General features: G+C 33.3%; 2 long non-coding RNA genes across 4 annotated transcripts in view; both read right to left on the bottom strand.

Moving 5' to 3' along the window:
• LOC139844486 (uncharacterized) overlaps positions 1-12,362 on the bottom strand; it is a 33,186-nt gene extending 20,824 nt beyond the window's left edge. Inside the window, exons 1-3 of one of the 3 annotated variants that reach the window (XR_011757980.1) lie at positions 12,256-12,362; positions 11,588-11,832; positions 11,403-11,510 (exon numbers count right to left, since the gene is read on the bottom strand). This is a non-coding gene — a long non-coding RNA (uncharacterized lncRNA). The other 2 variants (XR_011757981.1, XR_011757979.1) reach the window with 2 other exon arrangements.
• Positions 12,363-12,574: 212 nt separating this feature from the next.
• On the bottom strand, positions 12,575-13,227 carry LOC139904579 (uncharacterized). The gene is made up of 4 exons (XR_011778891.1): positions 13,119-13,227; positions 12,879-13,020; positions 12,744-12,765; positions 12,575-12,641 (listed from the first exon to the last, which is right to left on the bottom strand). It is a non-coding gene; the product is annotated as an uncharacterized lncRNA (long non-coding RNA).
• Positions 13,228-25,053: the final 11,826 nt, after the last annotated feature.

Raw genomic sequence — 25,053 nt, 5'->3', positions numbered from 1 at the left:
TGTCTAGAGTCGGCCAGAATTCCTCGACACAACTATTTAAGGCGAGATCAGTTTGTAAGACATTCGAAAAACGTTCCAAGAATGTTTTGGTTTATAAGAGACTTTCGTTTGAAAGATGGGGGATATCACATTGGGAAACCCATAAGTTACGATGTGTTTACTTTGACGCATATATTGCGGGGAACCCAAATGCTATTTTACGCAACGGGTTAAGAAATTATTTTGACTCAATATATCAGAATATTGGACTTCGTGATTTAGAAAAAGCGGCTAACATGCAACATAAAGAAGCATGTTATGCTTACGGATTAGTAATGTTCACTTCTCACCAAAGTGAGAACAAGAACATCTGGCTACAACTATTAAACAAAACGTTTCCACAAGTGACGGAGTCGGTAATTGGGGTAAGAAATGAGGTTTTTAGATTATTACGGGACTGTTGGACATTACGTAACCCTCGTCCCTTTGACGACGTTACAACACGCTGTCTTATCAACGGCCATAACGGTTATGTTGCACAAGACCAAGGATGGGAAGTAGTCCTAGTAAAACCAGAATGCATGACTTGTTTCTGGACGTATGAATTACGTGTCTTTATTGCCTTTGCTGAACGACTTGTGTACTAGCTAGAATTATCTTCACAACTATCTTGTATCAAAGTTATTGTGTGCTATATTTCATGCTTTATGTAAAATAAGCGGTATTGTAAGTTTGTAAAATATTGTATAAAAGTTTGAACGCGAAATATTATTATAATCAGTTTTTCATATAGAATTGTAGTAGTTGAATTGTATATTAGCTACTAAGTATGAACTTAACGGGTAGGTACTACCCGAATTTAAACTTATAAAATGCTAATATGAAGAAAAAGCTTTTATAAATGAGTTCATATTATGCTACGAAATACTATTAACTACTCTTAATATTCTGTATGATTAACTTGTTCCATTTAACTATTTTGAAGGAAATGGCACCGACTACTCGACACACCGTGAATATGAATGAAGAGGAATTCCGTACTTTTCTAGCTTCAAACATAGCCGCAGTACAGGCTGCGCTACATACCAACAATAACCTTGGATCTAGCAGTACAGGAAATCATGTAGGATGCACCTACAAAGAATTCACTGCCTGTAAACCTTTGGAATTTGATGGAACCGAAGGACCGATCGGATTGAAACGGTGGACCGAGAAGGTCGAATCGGTGTTTGCCATAAGTAAGTGTACTGAAGAGGACAAAGTAAAGTACGCTACGCATACCTTCACAGGTTCTGCGTTAACATGGTGGAATACCTATCTAGAGCAAGTGGGACAAGACGATGCGTACGCACTACCGTGGTCAGCATTCAAGCACTTGATGAACGAGAAGTACCGTCCCAGAACCGAGGTCAATAAGCTCAAGACAGAACTTAGAGGGTTACGAACCCAAGGATTTGATATTACCACGTACGAAAGACGATTCACAGAATTGTGCCTATTGTGTCCGGGAGCATTCGAAGATGAGGAAGAGAAGATCGACGCGTTTGTGAAAGGATTACCGGAAAGAATCCAAGAAGATATAAGTTCACACGAGCCCGCCTCCATACAACAGGCATGTAGAATGGCTCACAAACTAGTGAACCAGATTGAAGAAAGAATTAAAGAACAGACTGCTGAAGAGGCCAATGTGAAGCAAGTCAAAAGAAAGTGGGAGGAAAACGGTGATAAGAATCACCAATACAACAACAACAGCAATTACAACAATAATCGCAACAATTATCCCAACAATCGCAACATCAATCGCAACTACAACAAACGGCCCAACAACAACAACAACAGCAACTACAACAATCATCCCAACAATAATAATAACCGCAACAACAACAACAATCAGAAGCAGCTATGCCAAAGGTGTGAAAAGAATCACTCGGGGTTCTGCACCAAATTTTGCAACAAGTGTAAAAGAAATGGTCATAGCGCGGTGAAGTGTGAGGTCTACGGACCAGGGGTTAATAGAACGAAAGGAACAAATGGTGTCGGAACGAGTAATGGCGGAGCAAGTAGTGTCGGAGCAAGTTATGCCAATGTAGTTTGTTATAAATGTGGAAAACCGGGCCACATTATTAGAAATTGCCCGAACCAGGAGAACACGAATGGACAAGGCCGTGGAAGAGTTTTCAATATTAATGCGGTAGAGGCACAGGAAGACCCGGAGCTTGTTACGGGTACGTTTCTTATTGACAATAAATCTGCTTACGTTTTATTTGATTCGGGTGCGGATAGAAGCTATATGAGTAGAGATTTTTGTGCTAAATTAAGTTGTCCATTGACGCCTTTGGATAGTAAATTTTTACTCGAATTAGCAAATGGTAAATTAATTTCAGCAGATAATATATGTCGGAATCGAGAAATTAAACTGGTTAGCGAAACATTTAAGATTGATTTGATACCAGTAGAGTTAGGGAGTTTTGATGTGATAATCGGTATGGACTGGTTGAAAGAAGTGAAAGCGGAGATCGTTTGTTACAAAAATGCAATTCGCATTATACGAGAAAAAGGAAAACCCTTAATGGTGTACGGAGAAAAGGGCAACACGAAGCTACATCTTATTAGTAATTTGAAGGCACAAAAACTAATAAGAAAAGGTTGCTATGCTGTTCTAGCACACATCGAGAAAGTACAAACTGAAGAAAAGAGCATCAATGATGTTCCCATTGCAAAAGAATTTCCCGATGTATTTCCAAAAGAATTACCAGGATTACCCCCACATCGATCCGTTGAATTTCAAATAGATCTTGTACCAGGAGCTGCACCAATAGCTCGTGCTCCTTATAGACTCGCACCCAGCGAGATGAAAGAACTACAAAGCCAATTACAAGAACTTTTAGAGCGTGGTTTCATTCGACCAAGCACATCACCGTGGGGAGCTCCTGTTTTGTTTGTCAAGAAGAAAGATGGTACATTCAGGTTGTGTATCGACTACCGAGAGTTGAACAAACTTACTATCAAGAACCGCTACCCACTACTGAGAATCGATGACTTATTTGATCAACTACAAGGCTCGTCTGTTTATTCAAAGATTGACTTATGTTCCGGGTATCATCAAATGCGGGTGAAAGAAGATGATATTCCAAAGACTGCTTTCAGAACACGTTACGGTCATTACGAGTTTATGGTCATGCCGTTTGGTTTAACTAATGCACCAGCTGTGTTCATGGACCTTATGAACCGAGTGTGTGGACCATACCTTGACAAGTTTGTCATTGTTTTCATTGATGACATACTTATTTACTCAAAGAATGACCAAGAACACGGTGAACATGTGAGAAAGGTGTTAGAAGTATTGAGGAAGGAAGAATTGTACGCTAAGTTTTCAAAGTGTGCATTTTGGTTGGAAGAAGTTCAATTCCTCGGTCACATAGTGAACAAAGAAGGTATTAAGGTGGATCCGGCAAAGATAGAAACTGTTGAAAAGTGGGAAACCCCGAAAACTCCGAAACACATACGCCAGTTTTTAGGACTAGCTGGTTACTACAGAAGGTTCATCCAAGACTTTTCCAGAATAGCAAAACCCTTGACTGCATTAACGCATAAAGGGAAGAAATTTGAATGGAATGATGAACAAGAGAAAGCGTTTCAGTTATTGAAGAAAAAGCTAACTACGGCACCGATATTGTCATTGCCTGAAGGGAATGATGATTTTGTGATTTATTGTGACGCATCAAAGCAAGGTCTCGGTTGTGTATTAATGCAACGAACGAAGGTGATTTCTTATGCGTCTAGACAATTGAAGATTCACGAACAAAATTATACGACGCATGATTTGGAATTAGGCGCAGTTGTTTTTGCATTAAAGACTTGGAGGCACTACTTATATGGGGTCAAAAGTATTATATATACCGACCACAAAAGTCTTCAACACATATTTAATCAGAAACAATTGAATATGAGGCAGCGTAGGTGGATTGAATTGTTGAATGATTACGACTTTGAGATTCGTTACCACCCGGGGAAGGCAAATGTGGTAGCTAATGCCTTGAGCAGGAAGGACAGAGAACCCATTCGAGTAAAATCTATGAATATAATGATTCATAATAACCTTACTACTCAAATAAAGGAGGCGCAACAAGGAGTTTTAAAAGAGGGAAATTTAAAGGATGAAATACCCAAAAGATCGGAGAAGCATCTTAATATTCGGGAAGACAGAACCCGGTATAGGGCTGAAAGGATTTGGGTACCAAAATTTGGAGATATGAGAGAAATGGTACTTAGAGAAGCTCATAAAACCAGATACTCAATACATCCTGGAACGGGGAAGATGTACAAGGATCTCAAGAAACATTTTTGGTGGCCGGGTATGAAAGCCGATGTTGCTAAATACGTAGGAGAATGTTTGACGTGTTCTAAGGTCAAAGCTGAGCATCAGAAACCATCAGGTCTACTTCAACAACCCAAAATCCCGGAATGGAAATGGGAAAACATTACCATGGATTTCATCACTAAATTGCCAAGGACTGCAAGTGGTTTTGATACTATTTGGGTAATAGTTGACCGTCTCACCAAATCAGCACACTTCTTGCCAATAAGAGGAGATGACAAGATGGAGAAGTTAGCACGACTGTATTTGAAGGAAGTCATCTCCAGACATGGAATACCAATCTCTATTATCTCTGATAGGGATGGCAGATTTATTTCAAGATTCTGGCAGACATTACAGCAAGCATTAGGAACTCGTCTAGACATGAGTACTGCCTATCATCCACAAATTGATGGGCAGAGCGAAAGGACGATACAAACGCTTGAAGACATGCCACGAGCATGTGTTATTGATTTCGGAAACAGTTGGGATCGACATCTACCGTTAGCAGAATTTTCCTACAACAACAGCTACCATTCAAGCATTGAGATGGCGCCGTTTGAAGCACTTTATGGTAGAAAGTGCAGGTCTCCAATTTGTTGGAGTGAAGTGGGGGATAGACAGATTACGGGTCCGGAGATTATACAAGAAACTACCGAGAAGATCATCCAAATTCAACAACGGTTGAAAACCGCCCAAAGTCGACAAAAGAGCTACGCTGACATTAAAAGAAAATATATAGAATTTGAAATTGGAGAGATGGTCATGCTTAAAGTTGCACCTTGGAAAGGCGTTGTTCGATTTGGTAAACGAGGGAAATTAAATCCAAGGTATATTGGACCATTCAAGATTATTGATCGTATCGGACCAGTAGCTTACCGACTAGAGTAACCTCAACAACTCGCGGCTGTACATAACACTTTCCACGTCTCGAATTTAAAGAAATGTTTTGCTAAAGAAGATCTCACTATTCCGTTAGATGAAATCCAAATCAACGAAAAACTTCAATTCATCGAAGAACCCGTCGAAATAATGGATCGTGAGGTTAAAAGACTTAAGCAAAACAAGATACCAATTGTTAAGGTTCGATGGAATGCTCGTAGAGGACCCAAGTTCACCTGGGAGCGTGAAGATCAGATGAAGAAGAAATACCCGCATCTATTTCCAGAAGATTCGTCAACACCTTCAACAGCTTAAAATTTCGGGACGAAATTTATTTAACGGGTAGGTACTGTAGTGACCCGAACTTTTCCATGTTTATATATATTAATTGAGATTGATATTTACATGATTAAATGTTTCCAACATGTTAAGCAATCAAACTTGTTAATACTTGATTAATTGAAATATGTTTCATATAGACAATTGACCACCCAAGTTGACCGGTGATTCACGAACGTTAAAACTTGTAAAAACTATATGATGACATATATATGGATATATATATAGTTAACATGATACTATGATAAGTAAACATATCATTAAGTATATTAACAATGAACTACATATGTAAAAACAAGACTACTAACTTAATGATTTTTAAACGAGACATATATGTAACGATTATCGTTGTAAAGACATTTAATGTATATATATCATATTAAGAGATATTCATACATGATAATATCATGATAATATAATAATTTAAAATCTCATTTGATATTATAAACATTGGGTTAACAACATTTAACAAGATCGTTAACCTAAAGGTTTCAAAACAACACTTACATGTAACGACTAACGATGACTTAACGACTCAGTTAAAATGTATATACATGTAGTGTTGTAATATGTATTTATACACTTTTGAAAGACTTCAATACACTTATCAAAATACTTCTACTTAACAAAAATGCTTACAATTACATCCTCGTTCAGTTTCATCAACAATTCTACTCGTATGCACCCGTATTCGTACTCGTACAATACACAGCTTTTAGATGTATGTACTATTGGTATATACACTCCAATGATCAGCTCTTAGCAGCCCATTTGAGTCACCTAACACATGTGGGAACCATCATTTGGCAACTAGCATGAAATATCTCATAAAATTACAAAAATATGAGTAATCATTCATGACTTATTTACATGAAAACAAAATTACATATCCTTTATATCTAATCCATACACCAACGACCAAAAATACCTACAAACACTTTCATTCTTCAATTTTCTTCATCTAATTGATCTCTCTCAAGTTCTATCTTCAAGTTCTAAGTGTTCTTCATAAATTCCAAAAGTTCTAGTTTCATAAAATCAAGAATACTTTCAAGTTTGCTAGCTCACTTCCAATCTTGTAAGGTGATCATCCAACCTCAAGAAATCTTTGTTTATTACAGTAGGTTATCATTCTAATACAAGGTAATAATCATATTCAAACTTTGGTTCAATTTCTATAACTATAACAATCTTATTTCAAGTGATGATCTTACTTGAACTTGTTTTCGTGTCATGATTCTGCTTCAAGAACTTCGAGCCATCCAAGGATCCATTGAAGCTAGATCCATTTTTCTCTTTTCCAGTAGGTTTATCCAAGGAAATTAAGGTAGTAATGATGTTCATAACATCATTCGATTCATACATATAAAGCTATCTTATTCGAAGGTTTAAACTTGTAATCACTAGAACATAGTTTAGTTAATTCTAAACTTGTTCGCAAACAAAAGTTAATCCTTCTAACTTGACTTTTAAAATCAACTAAACACATGTTCTATATCTATACGATATGCTAACTTAATGATTTAAAACCTGGAAACACGAAAAACACCGTAAAACCGGATTTACGCCGTCGTAGTAACACCGCGGGCTGTTTTGGGTTAGTTAATTAAAAACTATGATAAACTTTGATTTAAAAGTTGTTATTCTGAGAAAATGATTTTTATTATGAACATGAAACTATATCCAAAAATTATGGTTAAACTCAAAGTGGAAGTATGTTTTCTAAAATGGTCATCTAGACGTCGTTCTTTCGACTGAAATGACTACCTTTACAAAAATGACTTGTAACTTATTTTTCCGACTATAAACCTATACTTTTTCTGTTTAGATTCATAAAATAGAGTTCAATATGAAACCATAGCAATTTGATTCACTCAAAACGGATTTAAAATGAAGAAGTTATGGGTAAAACAAGATTGGATAATTTTTCTCATTTTAGCTACGTGAAAATTGGTAACAAATCTATTCCAACCATAACTTAATCAACTTGTATTGTATATTATGTAATCTTGAGATACCATAGACACGTATACAATGTTTCGACCTATCATGTCGACACATCTATATATATTTCGGAACAACCATAGACACTCTATATGTGAATGTTGGAGTTAGCTATATAGGGTTGAGGTTGATTCCAAAATATATATAGTTTGAGTTGTGATCAATACTGAGATACGTATACACTGGGTCGTGGATTGATTCAAGATAATATTTATCGATTTATTTCTGTACATCTAACTGTGGACAACTAGTTGTAGGTTACTAACGAGGACAGCTGACTTAATAAACTTAAAACATCAAAATATATTAAAAGTGTTGTAAATATATTTTGAACATACTTTGATATATATGTATATATTGTTATAGGTTCGTGAATTTACCAGTGGCCAAGTCTTACTTCCCGACGAAGTAAAAATCTGTGAAAGTGAGTTATAGTCCCACTTTTAAAATCTAATATTTTTGGGATGAGAATACATGCAGGTTTTATAAATGATTTACAAAATAGACACAAGTACGTGAAACTACATTCTATGGTTGAATTATCGAAATCGAATATGCCCCTTTTTATTAAGTCTGGTAATCTAAGAATTAGGGAACAGACACCCTAATTGACGCGAATCCTAAAGATAGATCTATTGGGCCTAACAAACCCCATCCAAAGTACCGGATGCTTTAGTACTTCGAAATTTATATCATATCCGAAGGGTGTCCCGGAATGATGGGGATATTCTTATATATGCATCTTGTTAATGTCGGTTACCAGGTGTTCACCATATGAATGATTTTTATCTCTATGTATGGGATGTGTATTGAAATATGAAATCTTGTGGTCTATTGTTACGATTTGATATATATAGGTTAAACCTATAACTCACCAACATTTTTGTTGACGTTTAAAGCATGTTTATTCTCAGGTGAATACTAAGAGCTTCCGCTGTTGCATACTAAAATAAGGACAAGATTTGGAGTCCATGTTTGTATGATATTGTGTAAAAACTGCATTCAAGAAACTGATTTCGATGTAACATATTTGTATTGTAAACCATTATGTAATGGTCGTGTGTAAACAGGATATTTTAGATTATCATTATTTGATAATCTACGTAAAGCTTTTTAAACCTTTATTTATGAAATAAAGGTTATGGTTTGTTTTAAAAATGAATGCAGTCTTTGAAAAACGTCTCATATAGAGGTCAAAACCTCGCAACGAAATCAATTAATATGGAACGTTTTTAATCAATAAGAACGGGACATTTCAGCTTTCTCCTTCGCTTTCAGATCCTTGAGTTGGGTGAAGTTCAGGATAAGCAGGTAGTGTATCTGGACTATAGTTTGGTGAAGCAGGACTGTAAGAAGGACTTTGAACAGGTCTTAATGTTTCAGAGTGTCCAACACCTAATTCGGTAGTAGGGTTGTGAGTTGCCTTGTTAGGCTTGTTAACACTTGGGCTTGCCTTGTTAAGTGTATTAAAGTCTATGGCAGGAAAGGTAATAGTTTCCTAGATTGCTAAGGCACCCTAGCTAACCCATAAGGCACACACAAAAATGCAATTCTGGTTCTCTATAACAGCCTGGTTATGCTCTGATACCAATCTGTAACGTCCTCCCAATAGGGTCTGGAAGGAACGTCACTAATATCAAAACATACCAACATATTATAATAAACGAGAACAATACTAAATGATGAATTTAACTTTAATGAGTACGCAGCGGAAAATGAAATGTCGTTAGAATGACAGGAATAACAATATCGTAAATGTTCACATGCAGAAGTAATAAATGCGATATCTCTTGATCCTATGTCCAAGTAGTATCACATAAGCAGTAAGTATAAGAGCTTGAATCAAACAGCACCTGAGACAAAACATGCTAAAGTGTCAACCAAAAAGGTTGAGTGAAGTTCATAGGTTTAACAAAAAGTTTGTCGTTGTTTTAGACCACAAGATTTAGTTTGTAAAGCTGATCTCCTGCAGGATCAAAAAGTTATGCCAATGCGTGATATTTAGACTAAACGTTCAAGTTTGCCCCATGACAAGTTGTGTATGTCCTTGTCGGTTTAATTTCATTATTAAGTAATACAATGACTTGGTCAAATGTATGGGGGACGTTACTCCCGATAGGCCTACCCCTAATAATTAAGCATGCCGCAGCAATTAAAAATATCACTGTAGGGACTTAGTCGGACATAGCCGGGTATAGCATAGTTTAACAGTTTGGTACTTGTGTCTAAAGTGTAAAAAAGTAAAAACAGCATGTGTCTCACCCCAAGTAAAGTAAGTAAGTTTGCTAGCAATAAAGAGGGGCTATTAATTCACCTTAGTAAGTAGAGAGAGAGTTATTCCTCGGAATAAAGAGTTGAACGAGTGAGCAGGAAAGTCAACCTATTGACATTTAAGAGTAGTTAAGTGTTTTGCCCATGTTTAAGTTTAAGTATGTGTTTAAGTATAGTTTGTTTTACTAAGTTTTTATTCCTAGTAAGTTACTATTTTTATAAAGTTTCCATTTTTATAAAGTTTCTTATTTTACTAAGTTTATATGACTAGAGAGTTTCTACTTTTATCAGTGTTTTCCATTTTAGGATACTTGCCGTATTAGATAAGCTTCCAATCACCCATTTCCCTTCGAATGGCTAATTTAGATCTAGGGGCTTGAGCCATAGGACCCTTTAAATCGGAAATCCAAACCCTCTGCCTAGAATCTCATAGAAACTATTCGTCAAGAAAGTTCGAAGATCTATACATCTCTAATACATATCCCAAAATGTTTTTATGTTACAATATAAGTAGTAGGTTATAGGTGCTAGTAATAGTAATAGTGTATACATGTTATTTATTTTATTTTTAATTGCATATAATTTATAATATTATTTACATGTTTCGGTAAAAATAATAACCGAAGTAAAAAGTAAAAAGTAAAAAGTAAAAAGTAAAAAAAATAAAAAGTAAGAAAAGAATACTTACTAGTAGTAATTCTTCAAAGAGAGAATGAGAGAAATTTTGGTGTGAGTTTGAATGAGAAATGAGGGGTATTTATACTTGAAAAAATTAGGTAAAAAGAATAAAATAATTAAAAAAAAAGAAATATTTTAATTCTTAATGGGATTTTAAAATTAAAAAGTATTAAATGTTAGGTCATGGGATAATGCACAAAATAAAATAATAAAAGTAGTTTTTCTATTACAATTTTTAATTAAAAAGTAATTTATTTATTTATTTATTTATTTATTTATTTTTTCATTTATTTTAAGGATTTTTTTATATAAATAAACAAATTAATTTAATGTTTTTCCAAGAATATTTGTCAATAATATTTTATTTTATTTTTTTTTATATTTTTTTTATTTAATTAATAAATACAAATTTTGCATAAAAATAATAAATAATTCGGTATTTTGTATTTTTAATAATAATTATGATTTTAATTATTAAACTATAGTTTTAGTAAGTTTGTAAATATTATTACATTTATATATAATTAGATTTATTATATAGTTAAATATATAATACATTAGCTAAATAATAAAAGTGATACAAAGTTTATATACTTAGTTAAATTATGTCAAATTATGTCAAATTATATAAATTAATAATATATTATTTATTTAAGCGTACATTGTTGACTAAAAATTACTATTCGGTCAATATTTAATTGTATATAACAACCCTTAATACATATAGTTAGACATATAACCCTAGGGTTAATTCAGTAAATTTAGAAGTCGAAAAGTGAGGGTTGTTACAATTAAAAACGAATCTGGTGAAGATATCAGGCAAACGACATATAGAAGATATTTAAAATTATATTATTTTTGTTTATAAAGATTCTTTTGTTTGGATACGGACCTTTTCCACAAGATCCTCCAAGCCTATGAACAACAGCTTTAACACTTGAAGCCGCTACAAGGACTAAAATTGCAATCCGAGCCCCGAATGGATGGATCAACATATGTCCTATTGCATACAAATAAATGAATAGGTAAATAACACATGTAGATCGAATATTAATAGAAATATAGGTATATTGTTACCTGTATATTGTTATTAAAAATATGAACGTATGCACACAATTCCATTGCTCGACTTCTAAATCAGCATCTGGTCCCGTTCACATATCTCTCCATATCCACCGAGTTACACAAGTAATTAAATCGACGAATGGGGTTGATTCTCATACTTGTATATGCTAACTGAAGCATCTCATATTTGTGTATGTGGCCCGATAATCTTCACCACAATGGTAGAAGGTAAATGATACAAATGAGAAGACGATGACCTGAGAAAAACCTAGGTGTTATGATGCAGAAGCTCAGAGTGATCTTTCAATTAGTGCTCGCGAGCCGAGACCCATGTGCACCATCGCTGGATTCTTCCTGCTTGAAACAACTTTCATATGTTGTACATGGTTGATAGTCTCCCTTTGTACATGGTTTATCTATATGTTGTATTTCATATTTCATTACATGAAATATGAACAACAAATCTAACCCATGTTACATTTTCAATACCAGTTTCATACACAACGAATGTGTTGAGCATGATTATAAAACATGAATTCGTAGATAGCATGCATAAAAGGTAAACAAAAATTCAATTTATTTTCCACCCACAAAAGGCTAAGAGATCAAACAAATCCTAAATCAACCCACCTGATCGAGTATACGGGTCAAAATTAATTTAGAAAAGAAGTTGGTGTTACCGTCTGATAATGATCCATCGATGTCTTCGCAACTGTGATAACATAGAACCCATTTTTCATTACATCCCAACATATCACCTACAATCATTATAATAGTTACTCTTATCAAAAATAAAAAAGAACAAATAATTTTGTTGCACAACCAACTACTCTTATAAAATCATAGTCATTGATAAACCCTGTCATCGATTGATCGATAAACCATAGAAATTTCAGATACAATAATTTATAAATGTGCATTTAACCAGGTGTGAAATGTGAACGTGCTAAACAATTATACACAAACCCAATAACTTGGTTTCTTCTAAACATAAAACAAACCTAGTAATCTTAAGAAGTAGCAGCAAAGGTAATTTGTATACACCATCAGCTGGAGGTAATACAACCTATTTGTATACACACAAGCCGTTAATAATTTAGCGATTTTGATATATAAAATTGAATCACCCTATACATTAACTTGACTTGGTATAAGAATTGATTGATACCTAAAAGATGTTCAAATTCGACCTGTTTATCATCAGGGATAGCAGCTCAATATCAATTAGGTAAAGTTTAAAAAAGAAGCATTCTGAGTCACATTAATTTTGAATAAACATTGAATGGATTAGAATGATACATACACTGTAATGAAAGAAGTGGCCATCAACATTTGAGACGTTGACTTTGAAGTGATTGGTCAACAGCTGCACTTTTGGACCATTGGTAGCTAACTGACGTTTAGCCATTTCACACGCATAACCTTCTTCTTTACTTGTTCGAGAGCTATAAAATCATAATGAATAAACAATTCAATTTTTAGCGGTAGCAGATTATTATTAATCGTTACAAACGGAAAACCCTAAATTCTAATGAAATTATACCTTGTAACCTGGATTCGTGTAAAACCATGATCTACCATACATCAAAGTTGCTAATAGACGGAAACAACACTTGCAAATAGACAGAAGTTGTTGGATCAACTGCCAAACTAAAAAAAAAAGATAAAAATCAGATAATAAAACATGTTATTATAAAAATTCAAAATTAAACCAAAAAACACCAATTGATGAACAAATATAACAGAATATAAACACCAACACCCTTAGTTCAAAACATAAAAGTAATCACTAATTACAAACAGAAAAATGAAAATCCAAACATACGATTACAAATTATTACGGAGTATAACGAATTCATAAAAAATAAACCGGAACTAAAAAATGGATATAATCATACCTATACTATATAAACATAAACATGGTACCTGTGATTTTGTCCATTGAAAGATTAATATGTTACTAAAGTATGGTGCAAAACAGCAAAACCAAGAGATGAAGTAGACGAATTGGAACAAATAATTACCTATCACCTGTGGTTGAATTTCGGCGCGAGCAAGAGAAGTAGATGAACATGGAATTACTTTTTGCTGTATGAATCTATCGCTGATGTAACTATACCTTAATTCACCACCAAATCCCACGACTGTACTGATGACGGTATCAACGAATTACTTAACGAATTACGTATGGAGAGCTAGGGTTGAAGGGTGTCAAATAAACTGACAATGTTTAAAACCCCTAATTTTCAAAGAAGCTCCGGTGTTTATTTTAATTTGAAGGGTATTATGGATAAATAACTTAGCTAATGTGATTTATTAGCTAATTTTTTTAGGGGATGATTAAGGACCGTTGGATCAAAGGGTATTATAATGTAATTTTCTAATCTAATGGTAATTAAGGGGGTTTTGAAAACATTTATTAGCTAATCGAGACTCTCTTTTAATGTATATAGTGATAATATAATAAATTAATTAATTAATTAAATTAATTAACAATTAAAATTAGTATTTAATTATAAATTTTTAAGATAACAACTCTAAAAATTATCATTAAAAAATTAGTACATACATTATTTTCGATGCAAAAATATTAACTTGACATCAAGTTACTATGTTGTTGGTTGGTTTAGTGTATGGGTTGTGGCTCGTTAGGCTAGTGTGTTTGCTTGGTGTTGTTTTAGTAGTTGCTTCCTTGTGTTGGTTGTTTTATTTGTCTTGTTTTAAGTAGTTAAGTCATTAAGTTTAGTTGGTGTTTGTTTGATTGTTTCGGTTGGTGTCGGCTCGCCTCAAGATAGCCTTTGTTTGTTTGGTGCTTTGTCTAGTTCGTTTGTTTCTTTTGGGTGAGGCGGTGTCCAAATCGATTTGTGTATCTTGTTTTTGAAAGGTTGTTTCACTTTTTGTGAAACACCGACGTTCTATATATAGTTTATTATTTTTTGTTAAAGAAACAAACAATATTTTCTTTTACAATTGAAATAAATAATCATCATCTAGAATTAACCAATAAAAAGTATAGCCATTTTTTACACAATTTATTTCCTAAAAATAACCCTAAGGTTGTTATTAGATTTTTTTTCATATTTTATTCATTACTTGGATACCCCGTCATATTGATAATTTGTCAAGCTCGTAGACACAGACACAATTCCCCTCCAAAAGACCCAAAATAATTTACAAATCCTCTAAGCCAATAAGACCATTTCCTGTGTTGAAGGGATTCATGTGAGTGTTGTATAGTTTGTAAGGAGAATTGTACTGATGTAACATATATGTGAGAACGATGTTTCTATAGTAGTGATATGCGAAGTGTTGTGAAAAGATCTGTATGACTAAAAAAATGCATATGTCATGAAAAAGATGTGGTAATATGATTAGTAGTTGCGTAAAAATATAAATACAATTAAATAAACAAAACTCAACCAATGCATAACTATAGTCCTTTATAATATTCGTTGAAAAAACCTATTCTCAGTTTTTTTTTCTTCAATAACACGCCCCATAGGGAGTAGTGTCCATTTCCATGTAGGCTTCAATGCCCATATACACTACTCTAAGAAGTAGTCTAACTCGTACATGTTCTCTCTGTTGAAAAATCGTGTGTACTTTTAACAATTCAGATTAACGCAGCGGATAGTTAAAATAATAATCTTTTATTATTTCATAAAAACATTACAAGATTAAATATTCATATATTTAATGAAACATGCACACGATTAATTTATCCCAATGAGATCCAGTTACACCACTAATAATTGTCAAAATATAAATTCACAAGAAGAGTTAACGGTATACCTTTCTTGAAGAAACTGATGAACAGAGAGAAACCTACGATCAAAGGGTATGACCGTGTCTTTGGATAGTCTACTAAACTTTCAGACAATGCCAATGGATGCTAGTCCAAATTCGAGTAACGTATTATTAATATAATCATATATTATATTAATAAACACTAAATAAATAATAATACTCTTTATCGAAAAAGGTTTTAAGAAGATGATGATGGTTTTGATTTTCGTGTGACACAGAAAAGCAGATAACAATAGCAATCGACTTGTGTTTTTGGTGACTAACATATATAGACTTTTTGATTCCTTTTTTTTTTTTTTTTTGTCTTTTATATATCTCTAAGTCTAGCTATAAAATACGGAGTAATTATTTTTGAAGTTTTTATTCTATCTAACATTCTCCAACCACCATTCAAAGTCATTCTCCAACCACCATTCAAAATCCATTTTTCTTTTATTATATTTAATTATTAATTAATATTAATTAATCATCTAATTAATTGCAAGAAGCAATTAATTTATAATTTAAGTATTCAAATTTATTTCGTTACTCGGATAATATATATACATCATATATATATTTTATTTGACGTCTAGGTATGTATATGTGTGACCCCAAAGGCTCAAATGAATTTACTCATATAGTTATATGGTGTACCTTGCACATTAATCTTACAGACTCCCACTTGTGCATGGTACAACAACAAATAACTATACAAACAATGGATACCGTCTAGCAACAGGCCATTGTCCCTAAATTCACGTGAGGGTAGTTTCTCAAAACTGCATATAGTAAGTGTTAAATGTCATTTGTCCCTTTGTTTCAGATACTTTAGTTAAACTTGAGATATGGATCATCGGTCATTCTCATTTGTTTAACAATTTTGTTTCTCGATCTTAGAACTGAATTAGATCACCAAATTAATTAAGTATCATCTTAATTACATCTGGGTGCGGCCACATAGATGTCTTATTCATTCATTGAGGAGCTCAAAAAGTATCTAACTCCAAACATTTTAGAGGAACAAATCCTATATTGCATACAAATGTCTATCACGAGCTTTACATTATACTCAATCATGGCCTTTATAACAGCCTTATTCAGGACAGCGTTTAACCATATCAAAGTACAAGGCTACACTCATCAAGACGGGCGTGCATCTCAAGTTTAAGGACATAAAGACATAATCACTAAAAGATTCACTACTGACTACGATCCATGTAGTGACATCTCATGGTTGGGTCATTCCAATATTCATCATCAATGAATACATATGAATTTTGGTCTCAACAAGTTAACTATTCATCATCAATGAATATAACCAAAATTTCACATTAATCTTAATTCATGTTATTCCCATAACATGACCGATTATGGAGATTTTGAATAATCAACAATTATTCATGGATTAAACATGCTAATATAGAACACAGTGATATAAATGAAAACGATCATACCAACTATATATCAATTCATTAAGATAAAACTACTTAATGTTCCAAAAATATTCAAATACTAAATTACAAATTAAAAAGATCAGCAGCATAACGAAGTCCAATACTACTAGCATGATCATCATGCTTGTTGTGTGTCATGGGCTTCGTGAACGGATCAGCCACATTATCATCTGTATGAACCTTTAAGAATGCTAATATCATTCCTCTTAATGACTTAATGAATGTAGTCAAACTTTTGAAGAATGTGCCAGATACTTTTACGTACATGTGATTCTTTCAAAAGTATATTAACACTTGAACTATCACAGTACATATTATAGAAGATTAAATGTTGTGTACTACTCTGAGTATAACAACAAACTTCCTTATTCAGACAGCTTTCTGAGCAGCTTCTCAGTCAACAATGTATTCTGCTTTTGTTGTAGATTGTTCAATAGTGATCTGCCTAGAGCTCTTCCAATCAACTGTCTTGCCCATCATGACAAAGAAACAACGTGACTGGATCGAGAATCATCTTGATCAGTTTGGAAACTAGAATCAGTATAAAACTTAATACTTAACTCTTCTTCCAAACCACCGTAAACCAAGAACATATCTTTAGTTCTTCGCAAATATTTAAGAATGCTCTTAACAGTAATCCAATGTTCATCACCTGGATTCTGTTGATAATGACTCGTCAAACTTAAGGCTAACGAGACATCAGGTCTAGTACATAACATGACATACATAATGGATCCTATAGCCGAAGCATACGGAACACATTTCATTCATCTTATCTCATCGGGTGTGATAGGACTTTGAGACTTGCTCAAGGTTATGCCCCTTTGCATGGGCAATGCTCCGTGCTTGGAGTTTTGCATGTTACATCTTCGTAAGATTTTGTCAATGTATGTACTTTGACTCAAACCAATAAGCCTTTTGGATCTATTTCTATAGATCCCGATTCCTAGAATATACTTAGCTTGTGACGACCCGGGAATTTCCGACCAAATTTAAACTTTAATCTTCATATTATTCCGACACGATAAGCAAAGTTTGTTAAGTTAAATTTCAAACATTTTAAACTATGTTCATACATTCATTTAACCTCGACCAAATTCCAGTGATTCGCGAACCATTAAATGAACGTAAATGATTATATATGAATATGTGTATATATTATAACTTGAAAACGTTACGCGTTAAATTACTTTCTTAAGCGAAATAAAAATAAAATTTGAAATATAAATAGTTTTGAAAAACCAGATGTTAGATTATTAAATAAAGATTTTGAATACAAACCTATATTTCCAAATATATATATATATATATATATAACTTAGTCATAAACGTCCTGATTTAAAATAAAATATTTTGACAAACAACGAGCCACTGGTTTATAGAAGCAAATGACCACAACGTTCAATTTTATAAAGTTACATTTTTATAAGGTAATTTATTGATGAGTAAGTTAATTTATTTATAAGGGTACACGTCGCGTAATGTAAAAGGCTAGTTTTCTAATCATACGAAAGTGCGCTCGAAAAACCGAAAGTGGTACATGAGTCGAGTGACAACGTACGAGTCATTTTTGTAAAAATTATATTTTTATCATTAACGTAAATATAATATAATATTTAATTAATTCTAAAGATTAAATATATTATATATTAAATAATATATAAATAAATCTAATACGTACTATATGTAAATAATAGTGTGTCGGCAGCTTTGGTTGGTCAATTGTGAGCTGGATCCCCATTTTTTATGCGATTGCATGAATTAAACAAAGAGACTCCATGTCAAAATGCTGCACACATTTATAAATAGAACGGGTTCTTTACTCATACACACACACATAACACTGATGTATTACTCCCTCTCTTATTATTATTATTATTATTATTATTAATCATATAATTATTATTAGTAATATTAGGAGTAATTATTATTAGTATTATACATAAAATACTACGACGAGGTTATGGGCAAATTATTTCAAATATGTTATTCGAGTAGGGTAGGGCTAAGGAAATTATGGGTTATAGCTATGGAGGTGATGGGTATGGTTCATGGGTATGCTCATGAGGTCAATTTAGTGTTTATTATCTCCGTTGCATCTACGCACCTTTCCTGCAATATTGAATCTCAATATTGATACGTTCGGGAATCCGAGGCCAACTTTGCACTTGTTCAATGACGTTAAATGTATTTTTTTACTACGAAATACAGTATGGTGAGTTTCATTTGCTCCTTTTTATATATATTTTTGGGAATGAGAATACATGCGCTGTTTTTATAAAGGTTTTACGAAATAGGCACAGGTACTAAAACTAATTCTACGTGGGTTTAAACCAGAAATATACCCTTAGCTTGGTAACATTAAACTACTTGTCTATGTACGGTAGGCGCGAATCCTAAAGATAGATCTATTGGGCCTGACAAACCCCATCCTGACTATGGGATGCTTTAGTACTTCGAGGTTATTTTAAACACACCTGATCTGGTGTACTTCAGAGGGTAAAACATGAACGTTAAGGCTTGTTACCGGGTGCCTACAACTTATAGAATACTTCTGTACACTTGCGAGTGTATATATATTTATAAACGGAAATCTTATGGTCTATTAATATATTGAAATGATTGTTATGATAAACCTATGAACTCACCAACCTTTTGGTTGACACTTTTAAGCATGTTTATTCTCAGGTACGAATTAAGTCTTCCGCTGTGCATTTTGCTCATTTTAAGGACATTAATTGGAGTCGATCATCGCAACTAGGTGGATTAGGACGGGTCATTTTATAGCTTCTCCAAGATCTTTCATGGCAAAACATTTTACAAGCCAAGATTTGACATCTTGCAAAGTTGGAATATCATTTCCAATAAGTAGTATGTCATAAACATATAAGATCAAGAAGACAACTTTGCTCCCACTAGCTCTAATGTAAACACAGGGCTCATCTTGGTTTTGAGAAAAACTAAACTCTTTGATTTTCTGATCAAACTTTAGATTCCAGCTCCTGGATGCTTGCTTTAATCCATAAATGGATTTTAGAAGCTTGCATACTTTAGTATGATGCTTAGGATTCACAAACCCTTTCGGCTGAACCATATATACGTCCTCGCTTAGGTTGCCATTTAGGAAAGCGGTCTTGACATCCATTTGCCATATTTCATAATCATGAAATGAGCTATGGGAATAAGTATCCTAATTGATTTAATGCTAGCGACTGGTGAAAAAGTTTCATCATAATCAATTCCTTGAGTTTGAGCATAACCTTTTGCCACCAACCGAGCCTTAAAAGTATTTACATTACCGTCCATGTCAGCCTTCTTTTTGAAGACCTATTTACTCCCCACTGTCTTGCAATTGGGTGGAAGATCAATCAAGTCCCATACTTGATTATCTTTCATGGACTGCATCTCTGCCTTCATAGCATCCTACCATTTATAAGATTCTTGATCTGACATGGCTTCACCGTAGCTAGAGGGTTCATCATAATCCCCTAGATGAGGTTCATCTGAATTAATCAGAAGATTTAACCTCTCAGGTTGGTGAGAAATTCTACTAGATCTACGAAGTATAGGTGCAACACGTTCTGACTTACCAACAGTGTGTTCAGCTTCAATGTGCAGTTGGCTAGTCCCTTCAGAAGGTATGTTACTTTGTGATTCTTAAATTTCCTCAAGATCTACTTTACTCCCACTGACTTCTTGTAAGAGAAGATCTCTTTTCAGGAATTCAGCAGACCGAGCAGAAAACACGTTGTCTTCAGCTTGGTAGTAAAATTAGTAACCCATTGTTTCCTTTATGTATCGTATAAAGTAACATTAGATAGTTCTGGGTTCTAATTTGTTTGAAGTGTCATGCTTCACGTATGCTTTACAACCCCAGACTTTCAGATAAGACAACTTGGGATTCTTCCCATGCCATAACTCATATGGTGTCTTTTCTACCTTCATAGTTGGAATCACAGTGAGTATGCTTGCAGCAGACTCTCATGCATATCCTTAAAAGACGGTAGTAGAGAAATCAGACTCATCATAAATCAAACTATATCAAGTAAAGTTCGATTCCTCTTACTCAGACACACTATCGTGTTGTGGTGTGTAAGGTAGAGTGAACTATGAGACAATCCCACAATTCTTTAGGTGGTCCAAAAAACTCTTGACTCGTAAACTTACTTACTCCATCAGAGCGAAGTGCTTTAATAGTCCTTCCAAGCTGATTATCTACTTCATTTTGGAATACTTTTGAATGTTAAAATAGCTTTATGTTTATGTTTCAGCAAGTGAACATAATCATAGCTACTGTACTCATCAGTAAATGTAATGAAGTAAAATTAACTAAATCTATACATTGTTCTTAAAGGGCTACATACAACAGTATGTATTAGTCCTAAAAGATCTTTAGCTCTTTTACCTAAATCGGAGAAAGAAGCATTTGTCATCTTTTTACATAAACATGACTCGCATACATCAAATGACTCAGAGTCAATTGATTCCAAAAGTCTATTAGATTGGAGTTTTGAAATGCTTTGTTTGTTTATATGACCAATATGACAATGTCATAGATAGGTCTTATTCAATTCTCGCTTGAAGACTTTGGCGATGTAGGTATACACAGAATTCTCATTTGAAATTACACTATGCATATCAATTTCAAAAATACCATCACGTGGATAGGTATTAAGATAAATATATTATCCTTAGAAACTGAAATACCTAAGTGTGTAAATGCAAGTTCAAAACTAACATCTTTCAAACTATGTCGCTCGCAGTATTGAGAGCATAATGCTATTGTTTCAACAAAACAATAAGACCACTTAGAGAAGTAAGTTCAGACGTACTAATAGCTTTAACAAAAGCTTGATCCCCCTTTCCTACTTGCAATCCAGTGTGTCTTTCTTCAGTCTATTACTTCTTCTCATTCCCTTCATATTGTTACAGGTGTGAAGGCCACAACCAGTTAACAAAGATCTAGGAATCACTAGAAGAAGTACATAACTATATATGAAATATACCTGATTTGATAGTCTCACCAGCGTTGCCTTTTCTCAGCTCAGATTGGAAGATAGGACAACTTCCTTCTCCAATTGCCAACCTTTCCACAATGGAAATATTCGGCATCTTTTGTTGGGCTTTCCTTCTTGGAAGGTGGAATATTTTTCCTAGCAAATGATTTGTCATTTTCCTTCCACAAAGTATTCGGCTTATTCTTTTTCACCCTTCAATCCTATTTCTTCCTGATCATCGAACAACAATCGATAATCATTTTGCTGAGCAGCAGCAACTACCACAACAGGAAGAAAGGATATGGGTTCTAAACTTTATTCAACTTCTAATTATGCTTGAGAACAATTCTCATGTTGCAGTGCCAGTCTAGGAAGTTTGAACATTGAGTTTATCCTTCTTCAACAAAGAAGGAAGTGTGTTTTGGTTTACATTTTGATTATTTGACATCTACAACAGATATAAGATTCAATTTAGTATTTTCGATATTGAGCTTTAATAAATTAACTACCCAAGTTTTTATAATATTTTTTAAAAACAATTAATTTACGAAAGCCTAAGATCCACATAGAGGTTCCATAGCCACATCTGTTGATCAGCTTGCAGTTATGGAGTCTATTGGTAGGTAGCGAGTACCAATTGCATCACATGTGCAACTCTTAGATCTTTATGGGACCTTGAGATATGTGTAGTCTAACAAACCACTATTATCTATTGGCATGTTTGTCCCATCCTTGCCTCGAACTCAGATCTCACCGTGAATACGATTAAGTCGTCCAATTTGAAAACAGTGGAAATTCAGCCTAGTCTCACTCGTAACTAAAAAACCACCTCGTGGCTATAATTCAATTAGGTCTCACCGTAACCAAAAAATAACGAGGAGTGTTTGCAATCTCATTGGATGGCATGACTTAAATTTGACGGGTATTTTAAAATTGTTTGTGTTAACGAATAATGCATGCACACAAGATTCGCTGCACTATTTGTTAAAAACCATTTTAACCAATTATATATATGTCGATCGTGCTTATGCATCTAGTTTGTAATTTTATTTTATATAAAAAAATAACAAATACACATTGTGTATCATTTTAAAATATTTTTAAAAGATGTCGCCTATATATATTATTTGAGTTTCAAAAAAAAATATTTAACTTTAAACTCGTTAGAGTTTAACTTTTTAAAATCATCAATTTTAACCTTTGAAACTCGTTACAAGTTTTATTTGATGTTTTCATCAAAAACATTTAGCATACATTATAATTAACAATTAAATATAAATGCGTAAAAATAAAACACAACCATACCATGCATCACACACACATAGCCTAGCCCAAAAATCCTATGCTTGATCCCATGAGCCGACATGGGATCAAGAGGTCAAACTAAGGGTAATATCATAGCTCCCACTTAATTCAGGAATCAAGTGAAAACTTGACAAACGCCATTGTTGTAAACTTGACCTGTTCGCCATCTTCTAAGTCAAAATCCACGTTGCATCTTTATCATTAATCTTCATCCTATTACATATATTTAAAATTGAAAAATACAACTAATCTAGTACTTTTACAATTTAGAATATACTTAAATACAATACTATGAAAATTAAAAAATAAATATAATACAACTTTGGCTTCAAAATGGCCTTTCTAATAAATAATATGACTTAATATTACCGTAATCAACAATCACAATAATCATACATAGGTCGGGGCATTATGAGCTATGTGTGCAATCACAATTTTAAAAACTACATTATTAAAACCTACATATGGCTTGTCCATGGTTACAATGCATGTGTACAATCATGGAATGAAATAAACAACAATTATTCAAGCCATAAAAATTAAATTCAAAATTTATAAGAGTGATTTTTTTCAGATCTTATTCGTGCATCATGAGGTAATCAACAAAGTTGACTCTCAAAACCATAAAGGTTTTGACTCTTACTAATTCACCACAAAGCTAAATCTAAAGAAAATTATGCGACAATTAAGATGGTGTAAAAGCGGCTCTGATACCACGATTGAAAAATCGTGTGTACTTTTAACAATTCAGATTAACGCAGCGGATAGTTAAAATAATAATCTTTTATTATTTCATAAAAACATTTACAAAATTAAATATTCATATATTTAATGAAACATGCACACGATTAATTTATTCCAATGAGATCCAGTTACACCACTAATAATTGTCAAAATATAAATTCACAAGAAGAGTTAACGGTATACCTTTCTTGAAGAAAATGATGAACGGAGAGAAACCTACGATCAAAGGGTATGACCTTCTCTTTGGATAGTCCACTACACTTTCAGACAATGCCAATGGATGCTAGTCCAAATCTGAGTAACGTATTATTAATATAATCATATATTATATAAATAAACACTAAATAAATAATAATACTCTTTATCGAAAAAGGTTTTAAGAAGATGATGATGGTTTTGATTTTCGTGTAACAGAGAAAAGCATATAACAATAGCAATCGACTTGTGTTTTTGGTGACTAACATATATAGACTTTTTTATTCCTCTTTTTTTTTTGTCTTTTATATATCTCTAAGTCTAGCTATAAAATACGGAGTAATTATTTTTGAAGTTTTTATTCTATCTAACATTCTCCAACCACCATTCAAAGTCATTCTCCAACCACCATTCAAAATTCATTTTTCTTTTATTATATTTAATTATTAATTAATATTAATTAATTATCTAATTAATTGCAAGAAGTAATTAATTTATAATTTAAGTATTTAAATTTATTTTGTTACTCGGATAATATATATACATCATATATATATTTTATTTGACGTCTAGGTGTGTATATGTGTGACCCCAAAGGCTCAAATGAATTTAGCCATATAGTTATATGTTGTACCTTGCACATTAATCTTACACTCTCTCATATGCTCCCTTAATTTTCGTGTATCTTTCTCACTTTTACAACTCTCCATCCTAAAGCTCCATTTAACTGGTCTATTGCAATAACATAGCAACCGTAAGAGACTATTCATAAAACAAACAACTAACTTTCTCTTTTGTTTGGTAGTTCTCCAATGAGAGTACTCTTCCTCTAACCACCGGAATCTCGCTGGTGGTCCAACTTTCTCTTCGTTTTTTGACGTTTCCTTTCTCCACCATCATGCTCGTGTGTGGCTTTAGTGAAAGTGGTTTGGTTACTAAGCTTCTCGCTGGGTTCTTTTACTTTCGAATTTTTTGGCATTTGTGAGGTTCTCCG

This window comes from Rutidosis leptorrhynchoides, chromosome 4, assembly GCF_046630445.1.
Source record: "Rutidosis leptorrhynchoides isolate AG116_Rl617_1_P2 chromosome 4, CSIRO_AGI_Rlap_v1, whole genome shotgun sequence".
Lineage (NCBI taxonomy): Eukaryota > Viridiplantae > Streptophyta > Magnoliopsida > Asterales > Asteraceae > Rutidosis > Rutidosis leptorrhynchoides.
This window is presented reverse-complemented; position numbering and strand designations above follow the sequence as displayed.